Below are 18,795 nucleotides of genomic sequence, written 5' to 3'. Positions count from 1 at the left end.
TAAAATTGTCTAGTTGAGATGCATGATACTCCCATTACGACCAGCCTTAGATGCCATATACACCTGGATGGAGGGAGTATTAAAGATGATCATACTTCTAGCTGACCTACCCACCCATGAGCATTCCTATTTATTATAGGGCAGCGCTAGGCATCAGACCACTGCTAGTTTTTCTTCTATTAGACCAATCAATAGCCGTACGATTAGATGTGTTCCAGTCGTCCGATCTTGTATTGGTCTATTGGCTAGTTTCCTTTGTAAGTTAAATGCCTGATTTGTTAATTACTATTTCCGTAAATTATGCTGCTTCCTACTGATTGTTTCCATAATCTGTGATTTGTTTCCTAAATATGTTCCCTAATCTTTCTCCCTACAATTTCAGATTTGTTTTCCAAAACTGCTTCCTCAAATGACTACAAATACCAAAATTCGTGGATATATTTTTAAAAAATATTGTTACTTCTTACAAGTAAATCTTGTTATTAATTACGAAATACTATAAAAGATGTGTTGCCTTAGTGATGGTAACATTGTTTTTATACCAAAGAAGCATTCTTTCGTACCGACAGAAGCATCATTTTCTGGTGAATTAAATTTGCTTCCATGTACGAATGAATTGGCTTACATGGTGAATTAACTTACTACAATTGTATATGAATCTGTACTTAGGAGGTGGTTTGTTTCACATCACAAACAATACAATCGTGTTTCGGTTAAGTGGAAAATTGCTTCTAAAGAAGTAAGACATTTCCATAGGAAGAATCATTATCATGCGTACACTTGCTTCAAAGTTAAAAGACATCAGGGATGCGTTTCCAAAAAAATACAAATGTGCTCGGTTTGTTTCCATGGATAAAAGACTTTGCTTCAATAGTTTAACGACAAAACAATTTTGCTTCCATGACAAACAATTGACATCGAACCGTTCCTTACAAATTGGAATATTTTTGTACTAGTTTTCCTACTTGCTTCTGTATGGGATGTGACAATGCGGCCCTCAAGCTGTCCTTTGGCACAATTCCTTCCTCGAGCTGGTCTTTGGCGCAGTTCCTCAAGGCATGCATTATCTTGTTGGCGTCCATGACACATTATGAGAGCTTGATATCGGTTTTCTTCCAAAATGACTAACTACACAACCTGAAGTGCCGAAATGAAAATTATAGAAGTGATGAGATATATGATAAAGTATGTCTATTTAAATATAAAATAAAAATAGACAAAGACCGGAAACACATATACTAAATCAAAAATCATAGCTGCAGTTTTATCTGTACATAAAAATCATGGATGCTCCCAAGCAATGAACTTTACATCTATACATCTAGCAAACATGGCAAGAGAGTGAAGTTCCATTGCAAGGAAGAAATATATGAACATAAGACACCTAGGAAGTATAGATGCTTGCTAAGGCTATGTAGAAATAATATGTAAACCAAGCAAGCATGCCAATAGATTAAACTCTAACCGTACATATGAATGATGGTAGAGGCATTAGTACATGCGAATCTAAGCATGCAAATACATTGAAATTCCATCGCCCGTAGGAAGCACGAATACTTGAAGCAAAAAAACAATTGTTATAAATGTATAAAGAAGACGTATTGAAAGCACAAGAAATTGAACAAGGAAAATAGCATGCTTGACACTGATATCCGGGTGCAGATATAATCTACAAGCGGATTGCATCTACTTTAATTGGACATTTTGTGAGCTTACATCAAATAAAATTATGGAAATACATATAATAAAATCAGATTCACACAAAATCCACCACTGATGAATTTGCAATGACATGTTATATCCTTGGCGAAGGCCTACACATATGTCTCATCAGCGACGACGGTGCAGCTAGGTACGGATCTGATCAAGTACACATCATCTAGAACATATGGACACCCAACAAATTCAATGAACCAAGATATGAACACATATTTCATAGAATCCTCAGGACACAAGTTGCATAAATCAACTCCCATTGCAGAAATTAAAAAATGAATCAAGATGAGAGTAATCAAACCCGGTGTCTATTGGGGATGGAGGAGGGGCAAATGGAGCTATCGTCCATGCCTGAAGGCCTCTTTGACAAATCAGGACGGTGTACGAGCGCAAAGGATAGGAGGGTGACGGGGCAGGATCCTGGCGGAGAATTGGGGCAGCAAGGGAGCTTGTAAGCTCAACGGCGAGGGGGTAGCCGACTAATGGCACCCGCAGCCATCTAACGAGGGGACACCCTACCAGCGCGGGGGACGAGGCGATGAACTGGGGCGGGGCGGGATGGCGGCGGAGAAAACCATGGCCGCAAGGGACCTCGCGAGTTTGGCGATGGGCTCGTTGCGAGCAGTCGAGGCGAACAGGGTGAGGAGGTCAGGGGTAGGCACGATTAATTAGGTATACGATGCAAGCGAGCAATTATTGAGATAGGTCGTGAATAATGGTCTGTTTAATTAGAGAGCTATATTGGTAATTGACTTGCACGTACTGGCCGTGGGGTCAAAATAACATCGACGGCCGATGAGTGGTGTGGTGAATTCTTTATATTAGATGTATGATACTAAACGTTTCCCTTTATGATACAAACTGTAGTTACGAATGAATTTGTCTCAACATTCTAGAACACCTTGTTCCTTTGTGCTTGTGTTAGATAAGTAGTCCATCTTGACATGTAGAAGAGGCTTCAAAGCTCCTCGTGATGTTCAGTGCCTACATGTTCTTCCACTGACACCGAGCATGTCTAATGACAGCACATGACATAGAATTGTTAGAGAAATGGGAGTAAATAGACCTGGACCTTCCTTTTTTATGTTACTATCATAGAGGAGAGAGGTCTATATTGGCCTCGCAGATATAACCTCCAGTTTTGTGATAAAACCTTTTGAAATATTAAAGGTGTTCGGTCAAAAATATATATTAAAGGTGTGGCTAACTTTGAAATATGTGTTCACAGATAACTGAGATTTTTTAAAACCTCGAGTCTCTTGATAAACCCTTTTTTGGACAAGTTCATTCTGTTGTTTGACGAAAAAGGGTTTTTCCCGTTTGGTATTACAAAGCAACGAACCGAAACATCCATCTATGGGTGTTGAGGCGAAAACAACACAGTCACACCCAAAAATTTCAAAAAGAAAATACAAAAGAAACAAATGCCGACACCGACGGATCGACAAAAACGAAGAAGCCTCGCGATCGCTATTCCCACCAAGGATCTGCCACCAAGCTCCATGACTCTAAAACACGGGTACCAATCAACATCTCCAAGAAGGACTGCAACCATGATGACACTGCTGCCAAGGGTTTCCCCCGATACGCGGCGAGGCGCGAGGAAGGCTAGCCCCCGACGCCCTCCATGAAGGTTCGGCGACACCCAAAGGAACCACTCCATTGGTGTCGGCCGGACCGACAGGGGTTTCCCCCGATCCCAACCTGCATCTCGGGCGCTCAGGACCGTACCACCAAACTGACCTTCACCCTGTGCCAACACAGTCTTGAAGCCTCTGTGCCATCTCACCACGGCACCGCAAGGTGAGGCCTGCACAGCGACGAAAAGGAGTCGAGACAAGAAACAACAGCATCGTCGGCACACGAGAGGGCGCAACCTCCACCGTCAACGATGGTAGCCGACCGAACGGAATATGAGGAGAATACCATGCCCGTGGGCCCACAGGCCCGGCAAGGACCTCATACCCCGTAAAACTCCTGCCATTGCGCTACAACAAGCACATTGTTGGTGTCGCCACCCCCTTCCAAGTTGCTCCTCCTCCCCACCACATAGAAGACATCGCAGCCGCACCGGGTGCGAGCCCGCTAGGACCCAGATGGGACTTGCAGGGCCTAGATATGGACCGAGGGCGCGCCGCCACCAACCCCACGCCACCATGCCACCCTGCCTCCAAGGAGCAGCGCCGCCACCTCACCCACCGCCAGCCACCACAGCCGGGTCGCCGGACCGCTGCCAAACCGAGCTGCATCGCCATCACCCCCTGCCTTGGAAGGGGAAACGCCCGCGCGGGGAAAGGAGATCCCGCCGCCGCCGACACCACCTGAGCTAGGGCCGGGGGCGCCCACGGGCGACGGGGGATGGTGGAGGAGGGAGGGTGGCGACTGTCGTGGGAATAAACCTGACAGTAGAGGTGTAGGGTACGAATGGAGAGGGCGGAATCCTAGCTATGGCAAGATTGTACGCAAGATGTATAAGTTCAGGCCCCTCTCTTTGAGGTAACAACCCTACGTCTTAGGTGCTCGGGAGCTCTTGCAGTGTGGTTTGTGTAATACAGGGGGTACGAACCCTTGCGCCAGAGGGGAGGGGTGGCTTATATAGAGTGCGCCACCTCTCATCAATACCTCAGCATCCAAGGGATGGATCAATATGAGTTAAAGATATACGTTACTAATAACGTAAGTGGGTAATAAATGCTACTAAAGACCATTGGTTGAACGTGTGTCCATTGGCCGTCGTGGGTGACTTCTGATCTTCAGTACCAACTAGAATCCTTCCGAGTGTATATGGGTTGTCGAGTGGATGTAAATATAATCCGAGTGCTTTCGTACCGAGTGATTTTTAAGCACCATCTTCATCCAGTCGGAATCTTCTGTCTGACCCTTGGCCTAATAATGAGGTGCCCTTGGGTAGGACATTTAGGTCAGGCCTATGACCCTACCCTAGGTACATATCCTCATCATTAGCCCCCGAATGGATCGGGGTTCGAGTGAGGAAGGAGTTTACGCGAGTTCTTGTCGAGTCATTCTAATCTTGGTCCTTTTCTTGGGATTGACAAAACTTCGGGTCGACTGAAATCTTCGTCATTCGCCTTGATCGATTCTGTTCCGAAGTTCGCCCGAGTGATTTCAGATGCTTGGGCTTACTCTGACTGACTAACGGGATCTTTTGATATGACTGATCACTGCGGCAGGTCAAGATCTTACGAGATTCAAAATTTCGGTTTCCGCGTGCCTCGCGGTGATGACACAACTGTTAGGCAAGTGGAGCAACGACGCCTCGATTATTTCACCATCATCGTCGCCACGCGTCACGTCTCCACTGATAGCGGGATATGTTGAGATCTGGAGGTCCCACCAGTCGGTGACTTAGTTGGTCGCTTATATAAATGCAGCCGTAGCTAGGGTTACGGCTGCGCCTTGATCTTTTCTTGCTCCTCCTCCTCCTTTGCCTTGCTCAATCTTCTCCTCACCACCACAGCTATGACGAAGGGCAAAACCTCCAAGCTTGAGCACGCCAAGAAGGGCGGCAAGGGGAGAAAATCTGGTCGGACCGCAGTGCCGCCAGGGTGGATACTGGGGGATTTTCTCCCATCCACTGTGACGAAGGAGGATGTCTTGGATCTCGTTGAACACGGGATGGTGGCGGAGAAATAATGGAGACTGCCAGGGGAGGAGTTTGAACCAACACCTCGTGAGGGGGAACGGGTCCTCCTCCTCACTCATGTCGAGCGAGGTTTTTCTCTACCTCCACACCCTTTCTTTCGCGGTTTCCTCTTCTATTTCGGGATTCAACTTCATCATCTTCCTCCCAACACCGTTGCATATCTTTCTGCATTCATCACCTTGTGTGAGTGCTTCTTGGGCTGCCTTCCTCATTGGGATTTGTTCAAGAAAGTATTTACTGCCCGATCCCAAACAATGAAAAAAGCGAATCTTGGGGACACCCGGACCAACGTTATCCAATTGTGTGGTGCATAGGAATTCAAAAGAGGAAGAGGAGTACTTATCGTTCGATGACCCTCCCTGAATCGGTTAGGAACTGGCAGTCGTCATGGTTCTACTGCATTGATATTGCATCTCCGAACATGTTGACTGGCCTTCCCCCTCCACCTTAGATCGTCCGACTGCTCCTAGGATATTAACTATATTCGAGGATGAAAAGGCATAAGTGGAGATGTTGGTAGGTGAAGTGATAAACTTGGTCAGAAACGGGCTGACTGCTTTGGACCTGCTGGAGACGTTTCTCAGTCGGCGCATCCAGCCTCTTCAGGCAAGGGACCATGCCATGTGGCATTACACTGGTTCTGAAGATTCCACTCGGTCACATCCATAGGAAGTCGATGAAGAGATAGTAAGCCAGTGGATCAGAAGCATCACTAGTCCTTGCGACAACCTTATGGGATCTAGATGAGTCGCGCCATATTCTGCTAAGAATAAGCCATGGAAGTTGGTATGTTACATCTTTTCTGATTGTATTTATGCCTTCGTCGAGTGACTTCATATTCACCCGATTGACTCTGTTATCTTTGTGCTTTGCAGGAATGGACCAACCTGCACTCTCCTGTGCCCAACAGGGAGCAGTTCGACCTTGGAGGAGAAAGTGAAGGTGGCAGTGCCGATAGTGAGTATGTAGATGACAGCGAAGAGAGCGAAGACGCTTCAGAAGACAGTGAGGAAGAAGAACAATCTCCTTTACGTCAAGAACCACGAACCAAGCAACGCCATGACCCATCAGCTGCACCAAGTAAAACAGTCGCCTCGAGCAGCAGAAGTGTGAAGCGGGACCGAGCCGCCGCACCCGACTCTACGGAGAAGGCTGCAAAACAACTAAAGCCTGATGCGCCGAAACTTCAAAAGGATTTGCCGCGAATGAGAATCGCCATGCCGGTTGCCTCAATGTGAGTGTTTGTATTTTTCATCTCGCCATTATGTCTTTTCAAACTTCTGGTGACCCAGTGCAATTTGTTTGCCAGTGCTGCTACTTCGGTGCCTAATCCTGTCGAGACGGGAGAGGATCGTATGGACCTGGACGTAGTGGATCAGCCCGCACCTCGACCAAGTATGATAAACATTAGCTTCACTCTGTTTTATATACTGGATCATGACTGATTTGACCATCACCATTTCAGCTTCGGGTGTCATTTTCTTGGATGACGATCCAGAGCCTGAACATACAACTACGAAACAAATTCCTGCTGAGCCTGTTACATCTGCACTGGGGATGCCTGTGACGCCTGTGTAGAATGCTCCTCCAGTCGGTTCGGGTGCTATGGCGATGGCCCCTCCGACTGGATCAACTGTCGTGACGACTATGCAGAGTGCACCTCTGGTAACCCAAGCTACCCCTGTCGTGATGCCCACTTCTTCATCAGTTGCATTCTCTATGCATCGCGTCCTAGAGGAGCAGACTGACAGTGCCAAAGAGGCGATGATCCAAGCCAAGATGACGATGCAACGCACAAAGGAGGTGTTCGAGGCCAGCAAATTGGCGTATGACGCCAGCTCGGCACTCGAAGCGAACATCCGAGTAAGTTCCACTGTAAGTTATTTTCCGATAAAATCTCGTTTGTCAATCCGATTGAATGTTGTCGATCTTGTCAATCTTGCTTTATTGCTTTACACCCACTGGGGATTCGGCATATAGTAGTTTGTCTTTATTCCAGTGGGGGCACGCTTAGTGAACCCACTGGGTGTAGTCCGCGAGACTGCTGTTGAATGCTTGCATTAGGAGGAGTCTGAAGTTGAGATGCGTGCTCTATTTTTGACTTGGCCAGGTCGGACCTGGTCGAGTGTTTTTGTATTCCAGTGGGGGCACTCTTAGTGCACCCACTGGGTGTAGTCCCCGAGACCGTTGTTGAGTGCGTGCCTTGGCAATGGTCTAATTGAGAATAAGTAAATGCACGACTCGGGCAAACTGGTCTAGCCGAGTAGCTTTATATCCAGTGGGGGCACGCTAAGTGCACCCACTGGGTGTAGTCCCCGAGACTAGTGTCGATCGTTTACGAAGGGCAGTAGTCTTAAGAACTTGGGTGGGTGCGGCGGGCCACTAAGCCAACTGTCAAATGACTTTTATTTTTCCGCTCGGAAGTAGAAAAATAACTGTGTCGAATGACCTGTATTTCTCCACTCGGAAGTAGAAAAATAATTGTGTCGAATGACTTGTGTTTTTCCACTCGGAAGTAGAAAAATAACTGTGCCGAATGAAACTTACTTTTCCACTCGGATGTTTATCAGAAGGCTTGCGAGGTTGGGTCACAGTATACCCAGATTGAATCTGAGAAGAACCAATTGAAGCTGGAGTGTGATGCAATGAAAAAGGTGCTGGAAGACAAGGATCTAGTCCTTGCCAAGCTGAAGGAGAAGTCTGAAGCTGATGAACCGAAGATTGCGGACTTTGATAAGTTGATGGCAGAAAATGAAAAAATGAAGAAAGAAAGAGATGAGTGGGCAAAGAAACTTAACTCTATGGAAAAGAGGGGAAATGCCATAGAAAGTTTTGTAGAAGATTTCCTGGCGAAGATACTTGCGTCCCTCATTGGTATATTCTCTTTGCCGAGTGAGTCTTTACACTTTTCATCGACTGACATGCAACTGATGCTTCATTTTTCTTCTTCTACAGATTTCTGTCCTGACTTCGAAAAAGTGACCTTCGAGGTGGAGCCATACTTGGACCCCATCAAGTTTCTTGTTCCCGATGACTTGGCCGTAAACATGTATCGCCTCAACTGCCGCCTCGTGAAAATTCAAGGATATTTCACTCGACTGCGAGCTGCTATGGGAGGAATCGACAAAGAGCTATGGCCTGAAGATATTTTCCTCGTCGATCTGGAAGCTGTGATGGAGCACCTCGGTCGGGTTCCTGAGAGAGTCCAAGCGTGGAAGAAATCTGCTGCTCGTTGTTGGGCTGATGTTACTCTTTCTCTTGTCAGGGTCCACTGTAAGGAGGCGAGGGAGGAGAAACTGAAAATGCTCCAAGTAGCAAATACCAAGAAGCTCCAGTTCGAAGATTTTATGGAGACTTTCATCAGTGCTGCGACTCGCATTGCCGATGTTATCGATCTCGATACCTTTGTCGAGCCAGCAAGCCCCGGAGGTCCTTGAAGAAAAAAAACTGTTGTTATTCCTAAAACTTTAAATTTGCCTTGGTATGTCGAGTGGTCGATTTATCATTTAAACTTCGTTCGGGTGTTGATCCCGAGTGCTTTATGGATGCGCGGATAACTTTGATTCGTGTTGAGCTCTTTTGAATCTATCTTCTTTTGATATTTGCAAGATTTGCTTGGTTTCCTTCGGGTGAATACATTTCTATTCATTCGAAAAAAAGTTTTTGACTTAGGCGATTTGTTCGCAACTAAGTTTGTGAGTGTGAAGTATTTTCCTCCTCTCGAACTATATTTTTACTTAGGCGAATCATGTCCACCTAAGCCCCCGAGTGTGAGGGTCGCTCTCCACTCGGAGTACATTATGTACTTGAGCGAAGACTGGCGCAACTAAGTGTCTGAGTGAATAGTTTTTATCCACTCAGAAAAGTTTGTTAACTTAGGCGAATCTTGTTCGCAGCTAAGCCCCCGAGTGTGAGGATCGCTCTCCACTCGGAGTACATTTTGTACTTAGGCGAAGACTGGTTCGCAGCTAAGCATCCGGGTGGATAGTTTTTATCCACTCGGAAGAATTGTTAACTTAAGCGAATCTTGTTCGCAGCTAAGGCCCCGAGTGTGAGGATTGCTCTCCGCTCGGAGTACATTTTTGTACTTAGGCGAAGACTGGTTCGCAGCTAAGCGTCCGAGTGGATAGTTTTTTTCCACTCGGAAGAGTTTGTTAACTTAGGCGAATCTTGTTCGCAGCTAAGCCTCTGAATGTGAGGATTGCTCTCCACTCGGAGTACATTTTTGTACTTAGGCGAAGACTGGTTCACAGCTAAGAGTCCGAGTGGATAGTTTTTATCTACTCGGAAGAGTTTGTTAACTTATGCGATTCTTTTTCGCAGCTAAGCCTCCGAGTGTGAGGATCGCTCTCCATCCGGAGTACATTTTTGTACTTAGGCGAAGACTGGTTCGCAGCTAAGCGTCTGAGTGGATAGTTTTTATCCACTCGGAAGACTCTGTTAACTTAGGAGAATCTTGTTCGCAGCTAAGCCCCCGAGTGTGAGGATCACTCTCCACTCGGAGTACACTTTTGTACTTAGGCAAAGAATTGTTCGCAGCTAAGCGTCCGAGTGGATAGTTTTTATCCACTCGGGAGAGTTTGTTAACTTAGGCGAATCTTGTTCGCAGCTAAGCCCCCGAGTGTGAGGATCGTTTCTCCACTCGGAGTACACTTTTGTACTTAGGCGATGACTGGTTCGCAGCTAAGCGTCTGAGTGGATATTTTTTATCTACTTGGAAGAGTTTGTTAACTTAGGTGAATCTTGTTCGCAGCTAAGCCCCCGAGTGTGAGGATCGCTCTCTACTCGGAGTACATTTTTGGGCGCGTAGCCACTCGACCGGAATCGCCTAAAATTGAAGAAGTTACGACTCTGACAAGCAACTTTATTCAGCAAACTTCGTCTGTTACATCGGGTATACCAGTAATTGATACGTCTCCATCGTATCTACTTTTCCAAACACTTTTGCCCTTGTTTGGGACTCTAATTTGCATGATTTAAATGGAACTAAACCGGACTGACGCTGTTTTCAGGAGAATTGCCATGGTGTTGTTTTTGCGCAGAAATAGAAGTTCTCGGAATGACCTGAAAATTTACGAGGATTTTTTGTGGAATATAGAAAAATACTGGCGCAAGAATAAGTCGGAGACATGGAGCGAGGAGCCCACAAGCCTAGGAGGCGCGGGCCCCCCTCGTCGCGCCTGGCAGGCTTGTGGGGCGCTCGGGGCTCCACCGCCTCCAACTCCAGCTCTATTTAGTCCCTTTCGCCCGGAAAAAAAATCAAGGAGGAGAGTTCATCGCATTTTACGATACGGAGGCGCCGCCACCACTTGTTCTTCCTCTGGAGGGCAGATCTGGAGTCCGTTCTGGGCTCCGGAGAGGGGAGATCGTCGACATCATCATCATCAACCTTCCTTCATCGCCAATTCCATGATGTTCTTCATCGTTCGTGAGTAATCTCATCGTAGGCTTGCTGGACGGTGATGGGTTGGCTGAGATCTATCATTTAATCGAGTTACTTTGATGGGGATTGATCCCTAGTGTCCACTATGTTCTGAGATTAATGTTGCTACTACTTTGCCATGCTTAATGCTTGTCACTAGGGCCCGAGTGCCATGATTTCAGATCTGAACCTATTATGTTCTCGCCAATATATGTGTGTTCTTGATCCTATCTTGCAAGTTGTAGTCACTGATACGTCTCAAACGTATCTATAATTTTTGATGGTTTCATGCTGTTATCTTGTCATCCTTGGATGTTTTATGTACCTTTTATATCTTTTTTGGGACTAACTTATTAATTCAGTGCCAAGTGCCAGTTCCTGTTTTTGCTGTGTTTTTGGCTCTTTTCAGATCTGAACTTATTGAGGGTTTGGATAGAAAGATCCATAATCAAATTACTCAGTATGGATCCAAAGTGGGAAATTTTTTGAAAAATTTAAGGGAGAAGGAACTTATAGTTAATGATTCTTCTAGAATTGGCAAACTAGAAGATGTCATAACCAACTTGGGTTCCGCTTTTGCCGCTGTGTAAAATACTCCAAATCTCACTCTCAAAAAGACCGTCAAGTCTGTTTTTGTTCCTAAAGCTAGTGGTGATTCATCCAATAAAGATGAAGATCTTAAGATGATAAATGATCACGCTACTTATGGTTTGAGCAGCAAAGATGACTATACGTGATTCCATAACCTTTTGCCTAGCTAAGGGCGTTAAACAAAAGCGCTTGTTGGGAGGCAACGCAACGAATATATCCTTTTTCTTTCTGTTTTGTGTTTTCCACACTTTCATAATTCTGTTATGATTGTGTTTTTGTGTTTCTTTTTGCGTTTGTGCCAAGCAAAACCGTTATGATTAGTCTTGGGGATGATCGTTTGGTCATGCTGGAAAAGACAGAAACTTTCTGCTCACGAAAAGATTTTTTTTTCTGTAAGAGATTTTGAGTTGATTCTTTTTTCTGCTGATTGCTAAGAAAATTCTTCAGACTGTCATAATTTTTCAGAATTTTTGAAGTACCATAAGTAGACACAATATACAGATTGCTACAGACTGGTCTGCTGTTAACAGATTCTGTTTTTGTTGTGTTGGTTGCTTATGTTGATGAAACTATGGATAGTATCGGGGGGTATTGTTGGAATTATGCCCTAGAGGCAATAATAAATATAGTTATTATTATAATTTCTGTATCAAGATAATCGTTTATTATCCATGCTATAATTGTATTGAATGAAGACTTATATACATGTGTGGATATATAGACAAAACACTGTCCCTAGCAAGCCTCTAGTTGGCTAGCCAGTTGATCAAAGATAGTCAGTGTCTTCTGATTATGAACAAGGTGTTGTTGCTTGATAACTGGATCACGTCATTAGGAGAATCACCTGATGGACTAGACCCAAACTAATAGACGTAGCATGTTGATCGTGTCATTTTGTTGCTACTGTTTTCTGCGTGTCAAGTATTTGTTCCTATGACCATGAGATCATATAACTCACTGACACTGGAGGAATACTTTGTGTGTATCAAACGTCACAACATAACTGGGTGACTATAAAGATGCTCTACAGGTATCTCCGAAGGTGTTCGTTGAGTTAGTATGGATCTAGACTGGGATTTGTCACTCCGTGTGACGGAGAGGTATCTCGGGGCCCACTCGGTAATACAACATCACACACAAGCCTTGCAAGCAATGTGACTTAGTGTAAGTTACGGGATCTTGTATTACAGAACGAGTAAAGAGACTTGCCGGTAAACGAGATTGAAATAGGTATGCGGATAGTGACGATCGAATCTCGGGCAAGTAACATACCGAAGGACAAAGGGAATGACATACAAGATTATATGAATCCTTGGCACTGAGGTTCAAACGATAAGATTTTCGTAGAATATGTAGGATCCAATATGGGCATCCAGGTCCCGCTATTGGATATTGACCAAGGAGTCTCTCGGGTCATGTCTTCATAGTTCTCGAACCCGCAGGGTCTGCACACTTAAGGTTCGACGTTGTTTTATGCGTATTTGAGTTATATGGTTGGTTTACGAATGTTGTTCGGAGTCCCAGATGAGATCACGGACGTCACGAGGGTTTCTGGAATGGTCCGGAAACGAAGATTGATATAGAGGATGACCTCATTTGATTACCGGAAGGTTTTCGGAGTTACCGGGAATGACGAATGGGTTCCGGGTGTTCACCGGGGGGGGGGGGGCAACCCACCCCGGGGAAGCCCATAGGCCTTGGGGGTGGTGCACCAGCCCTTAGTGGGCTGGTGGGACAGCCCAAAAAGGCCCTATGCGCCATAGGAAGAAAATCAAAGAGAAAAAAAGAGGAGGTGGAAAAAGGGGGAAGGACTCCTCCTTCCAAACCTAGTTGGACTCGGTTTGGAAGGGGAGGGTTGCCCCCCTTGGCTCGGCCGACCCCCTTGGGAGTCCTTGGACCCCAAGGCAAGGCTCCCCCTCCTCCCCTATATATATGGAGGTTTTAGGGCTGATTTGAGACAACTTTGCCACGGCAGCCCGACCACATATCTCCACGGTTTTACCTCTAGATCGCGTTTCTGCGGAGCTCGGGCGGAGCCCTGCTGAGATAAGATCACCACCAACCTCCGGAGCGCCGTCACGCTGCTGGAGAACTCATCTACCTCTCCATCTCTCTTGCTGGATCAAGAAGGCCGAGATCATCGTCGAGCTGTACGTGTGCTGAACGCGGAGGTGCCGTCCGTTCGGCACTAGATCGTGGGACTGACCGCGGGACGGTTCGCGGGGCGAATCGAGGGACGTGAGGACGTTCCACTACATCAACCGCGTTTCTTAACGCTTTTGCTGTGCGGTCTACAAGGGTACGTAGATCGAATATCCCCTCTCGTAGATGGACATCACCATGATAGGTCTTCGTGCGCGTAGGAAATTTTTTGTTTCCCATGCGACGTTCCCCAACAGTGGCATCATGAGCTAGGTTCATGCGTAGATGTCTTCTCGAGTAAAACACAAAGTTTTTTGTGGGCGGTGATGTGCGTTTTGCTGGTTTCCTTAGTCTTTTCTTGATTCCGCGGTATTGTTGGATTGAAGCGGCTTGGACCGACATTACTCGTACGCTTACGAGAGACTGGTTTCATCGCTACGAGTAACCCCGTTGCTCAAAGATGACTGGCAAGTATCAGTTTCTCCAACTTTAGTTGAATCGTATTTGACAGAGTAGGTCCTTGGATGAGGTTAAATAGCAACTCATATATCTCCGTTGTGGTGTTTGCGTAAGTAAGATGCGATCCTACTAGATACCCATGGTCACCACGTAAAACATGCAACAACAAAATTAGAGGACGTCTAACTTGTTTTTGCAGGGTATGCTTGTGATGTGATATGGCCAACGATGTGATGTGATATATTGGATGTATGAGATGATCATGCTGTAATAGATAATATCGACTTGCACGTCGATGGTACGGCAACCGGCAGGAGCCATAGGGTTGTCTTTATACTAACGTTTGTGCTTGCAGATGCGTTTACTATTTTGCTAGGATGTAGCTTTAGTAGTAATAGCATGAGTTGCACGACAACCCCGATGGAGACACGTTGATGGAGATCATGGTGTGGCGCCGGTGACAAGAAGATCGTGCCGGTGCTTTGGTGATGGAGATCAAGGAGCACGTGATGATGGCCATATCATGTCACTTATGAATTGCATGTGATGTTAATCCTTTTATGCACCTTATTTTGCTTAGAACGATGGTAGCATTATGAGGTGATCTCTCACTAAAATTTCAAGACGAAATTGTGTTCTCCCTGACTATGCACCGTTGCTATAGTTCGTCGTTTCGAGACACCACGTGATGATCGGGTGTGATAGACTCAATGTTCACATACAACGGGTGCAAAACAGTTGCACACGCGGAACACTCGGGTTAAGCTTAACGAGCCTAGCATGTGCAGACAAGGCCTCGGAACACATGAGACCGAAAGGTCGATCATGAATCATATAGATGATATGATTAGCATAGGGATGCTTACCACTGAAACTATACTCAACTCACGTGATGATCGGATTTGAGCTAGTGTAAGTGGATCATGAACCACTCAAATGACTAGAGAGATGTACTTTTTGAGTGGGAGTTTAGCGAGTAATTTGATTAAGTTAAACTCTAATTATCTTGGTCTAAGTACACTTTGAATATATTTGTGTTGTAGATCATGGCTCACGCGACAGTCACCCTGAATTTTAATACGTTCCTAGAGAAAGCTAAGTTGAAAGATGATGGAAGCAACTTTGTAGACTGGGCTCGTAATCGTAAGCTAATCTTACAAGCTGGGAAGAAGGATTATGTCCTTAATGCTGCGCTAGGAGATGAACCACCCGCTACGGCTGACCAGGATGTTAAGAACGCTTGGTTAACACGTAAGGAGGACTACTCAGTAGTTCAATGTGTAGTCTTGTATGTCTTAGTACCGGGACTTCAACATCGCTTTGAGCGTCATGGAGCATTTGAGATGTTCCAGGAGTTGAAGTTCATCTTTCAGAAGAACGCCCGGATCGAGAGGTATGAGACCTCTGATAAATTCTATGCTTGCAAGATGGAGGAGAACTCGTCTGTCAGTGAACATGTGTTCAAAATGTCTGGGTACTCAAACCGTCTAGCTGAGCTGGGGATTGAACTCCCTCAAGAGGCTATCACTGACAGAATCCTTCAATCACTGCCGCCAAGCTATAAAAGCTTTGTGTTGAACTACAACATGCAAGGGATGAACAAGTCACCCGGCGAGTTGTTTGCGATGCTGAAAGTCGCAGAGTCTGAACTCCGTAAAGAGCATCAAGTGTTGATGGTGAATAAGACCACTAGTTTCAAGAGAAACAACAAAGGCAAGAAGGGTAATTCAAAGAAGAGCGGCAAGCCTATTGCCAATCCGACGAAGAAACCCAAAGCTGGACCTAAGCCTAAAACAGAGTGTTACTATTGCAAGGGTATGGGTCACTGGAAGCGCAACTGCCCCAAGTATCTGGCTGATAAGAAGGCGGCCAAAGAAAAATCAGGTATATTTGATATACATGTTATTGATGTGTACTTAACAGGCTCTCGTAGTAGTGCCTGGGTATTCGATACCGGTTCTGTTGCTCATATTTGCAACTCGAAACAGGAACTGCGGAATAGACGAAAGCTGGCGAAAGATGAGGTGACGATGCGCGTAGGAAATGGTTCCAAGGTTGATGCAATCGCCGTCGGCACAGTTTCACTTCAGTTACCATCAGGATTAGTTATGAACTTGAATCATTGTTATTTAGTGCCTGCGTTGAGCATGAACATTATATCTGGATCTTGTTTATTGCGAGACGGTTACTCTTTTAAGTCAGAGAATAATGGTTGTTCTATTTCTATGAGTAACATATTTTATGGTCATGCACCCAATGTGAGAGGATTGTTCATATTGAATCTTGATAGTGATACACACATACATAACATTGAGACCAAAAGAGTTAGAGTTAACAATGATAGCGCCATATTTTTATGGCACTGCCGCTTAGGTCATATTGGTGTAAAGCGCATGAAGAAACTCCATGCCGATGGACTTTTGGAGTCACTTGACACGTGCGAACCATGCCTCATGGGCAAGATGACTAAAACTCCGTTCTCCGGAACAATGGAGCGTGCAAGTGACTTATTGGAAACCATACATACCGATGTGTGCGGTCCGATGAGCGTGGAGGCACGCGGCGGATATCATTATTTTCTCACCTTCACTGACGATTTGAGTAGATATGGTTGTGTCTAGTTAATGAAGCACAAGTCTGAACATTTGAAAAGTTCAAGCAATTTTAGAGTGAAGTTGAAAATCATCGTAACAAGAAGATCAAGTTCCTACGGTCTGATCGTGGGGGTGAATATCTGAGTTTCGAGTTTGGTGCTCACTTAAGACAATGTGGAATTGTTTCGCAGTTGACACCGCCTGGAACACCACAGCATAATGGTGTGTCCGAACGTCGTAATCGTACTTTATTAGAGATGGTGCGATCTATGATGTCTCTTACCAATTTGCCATTATCATTTTGGGGTTATGCATTAGAAACAGTTGCATTCACTTTAAATAGGGCACCATCAAAATCCGTTGAGACGACACCATACGAACTGTGGTGTGGCAAAAGGCCAAAGTTGTCGTTTCTTAAAGTTTGGGGATGTGATGCTTATGTCAAAAAGCTTCAGCCTGAAAAGCTAGAACCCAAAGCGGAAAAGTGCATCTTCATAGGTTACCCAAAAGAGACAGTTGGGTACACCTTCTATCTCAAATTCGAGGGCAAAGTGTTTGTTGCTAAAAACGGAGCTTTTCTCGAGAAGGAGTTTCTCTCGAGAGAATTGAGTGGGAGGAAGATAGAACTTGATGAGGTTGTCGAACCTCTCATCCCTATAGATGGTGGTGCAGGGCAAGGGGAAACCTCTGTCGTTGCGACACCAGTTGAGGAGGAAGTTAATGATGATGATCATGAAACTTTGGTTCAAGTTTCTGTCGAACCACGCAGGTCGACGAGACCACGTGCTGCTCTAGAGTGGTACGGTAATCCCGTCATGTCAATCATGTTGTTAGACAACAATGAACCTGCAAATTATGAAGAAGCAATGGTGGGCCCAGATTCCAACAAATGGCTAGAAGCCATGAAGTCCGAGATAGGATCCATGTATGAGAACAAAGTGTGGACTTTGGAAGAACTACCTGAGGGCCGCAAGGCTATTCAGAACAAATGGATCTTTAAGAGGAAGACGGACGCTGACGGCAATGTGACCATTTATAAAGCTCGACTTGTGGCAAAGGGTTTTTCACAAGTTCAAGGAGTTGACTACGATGAGACATTCTCACCCGTAGCGATGCTTAAGTCCGTCAGAATCAAGTTAGCAATAGCTGCGTTTTTCGATTAAGAAATCTGGCAGATAGATGTCAAAACGGCGTTCCTTAACGGTTTCCTTAAGGAAGAGTTGTATATGATGCAACCCGAAGGTTTTGTCGATCCTAAGAATGCTAACAAAGTGTGTAAGCTCCAGCGATCCATTTATGGACTGGTGCAAGCATCTCGGAGTTGGAACAAACGCTTTGATGAGGTGATCAAAGCATTTGGGTTTATACAAGTGGTTGGAGAATCTTGTATTTACAAGAAAGTGAGTGGGAGCTCTGTGGCGTTTCTAATATTATATGTGGATGACATATTGCTGATTGGAAACAACATAGAGTTTTTGGAGAGCATAAAGGATTACTTGAATAAAAGTTTCTCTATGAAGGACCTAGGAGAAGCTGCTTACATTCTAGGCATTAAGATCTACAGGGATAGATCAAAACGCCTGATAGGACTTTCATAAAGCACATACCTTGATAAAGTTTTGAAGAGGTTCAACATGGAACAGTCCAAGAAAGGGTTCTTGCCAGTTTTACAAGGTACGAGATTGAGTAAGACTCAGTGCCCAACAACTGATGAGGATAGAGAGCATATGAGCACCGTCCCCTATGCTTCAACCATAGGTTCTATCATGTATGCAATGTTGTGCACTAGACCGGACGTTAGCCTGGCCATAAGTATGGCAGGTAGGTTCCAGAGTAACCCAGGAGTGGATCACTGGACGGCGGTCAAGAATATCCTGAAGTACCTGAAAAGGACTAAGGAGATGTTTCTCGTGTATGGAGGTGACGAAGAGCTCGCCGTAAAAGGTTACGTCGATGCAAGCTTTGACACTAATCTGGATGACTCTAAATCGCAAACCGAATACGTATTTATTCTTAATGGGGGTGCGGTAAGCTGGTGTAGTTCCAAGCAAAGAGTCGTAGCAGCTTCTACATGTGAAGAGGAGTACATGGCTGCCTCGGAGGCGGCTAAGGAGGGTGTCTGGATGAAGCAGTTCATGACGGATCTTGGAGTGGTGCCAAGCGCACTGAATCCAATAACCTTGTTGTGTGACAACACGGGTGCCATT

Source organism: Hordeum vulgare, chromosome 4H (genome assembly GCF_904849725.1).
Source record: "Hordeum vulgare subsp. vulgare chromosome 4H, MorexV3_pseudomolecules_assembly, whole genome shotgun sequence".
Classification (NCBI taxonomy): Eukaryota; Viridiplantae; Streptophyta; class Magnoliopsida; order Poales; family Poaceae; genus Hordeum; species Hordeum vulgare.
This window is presented reverse-complemented; position numbering follows the sequence as displayed.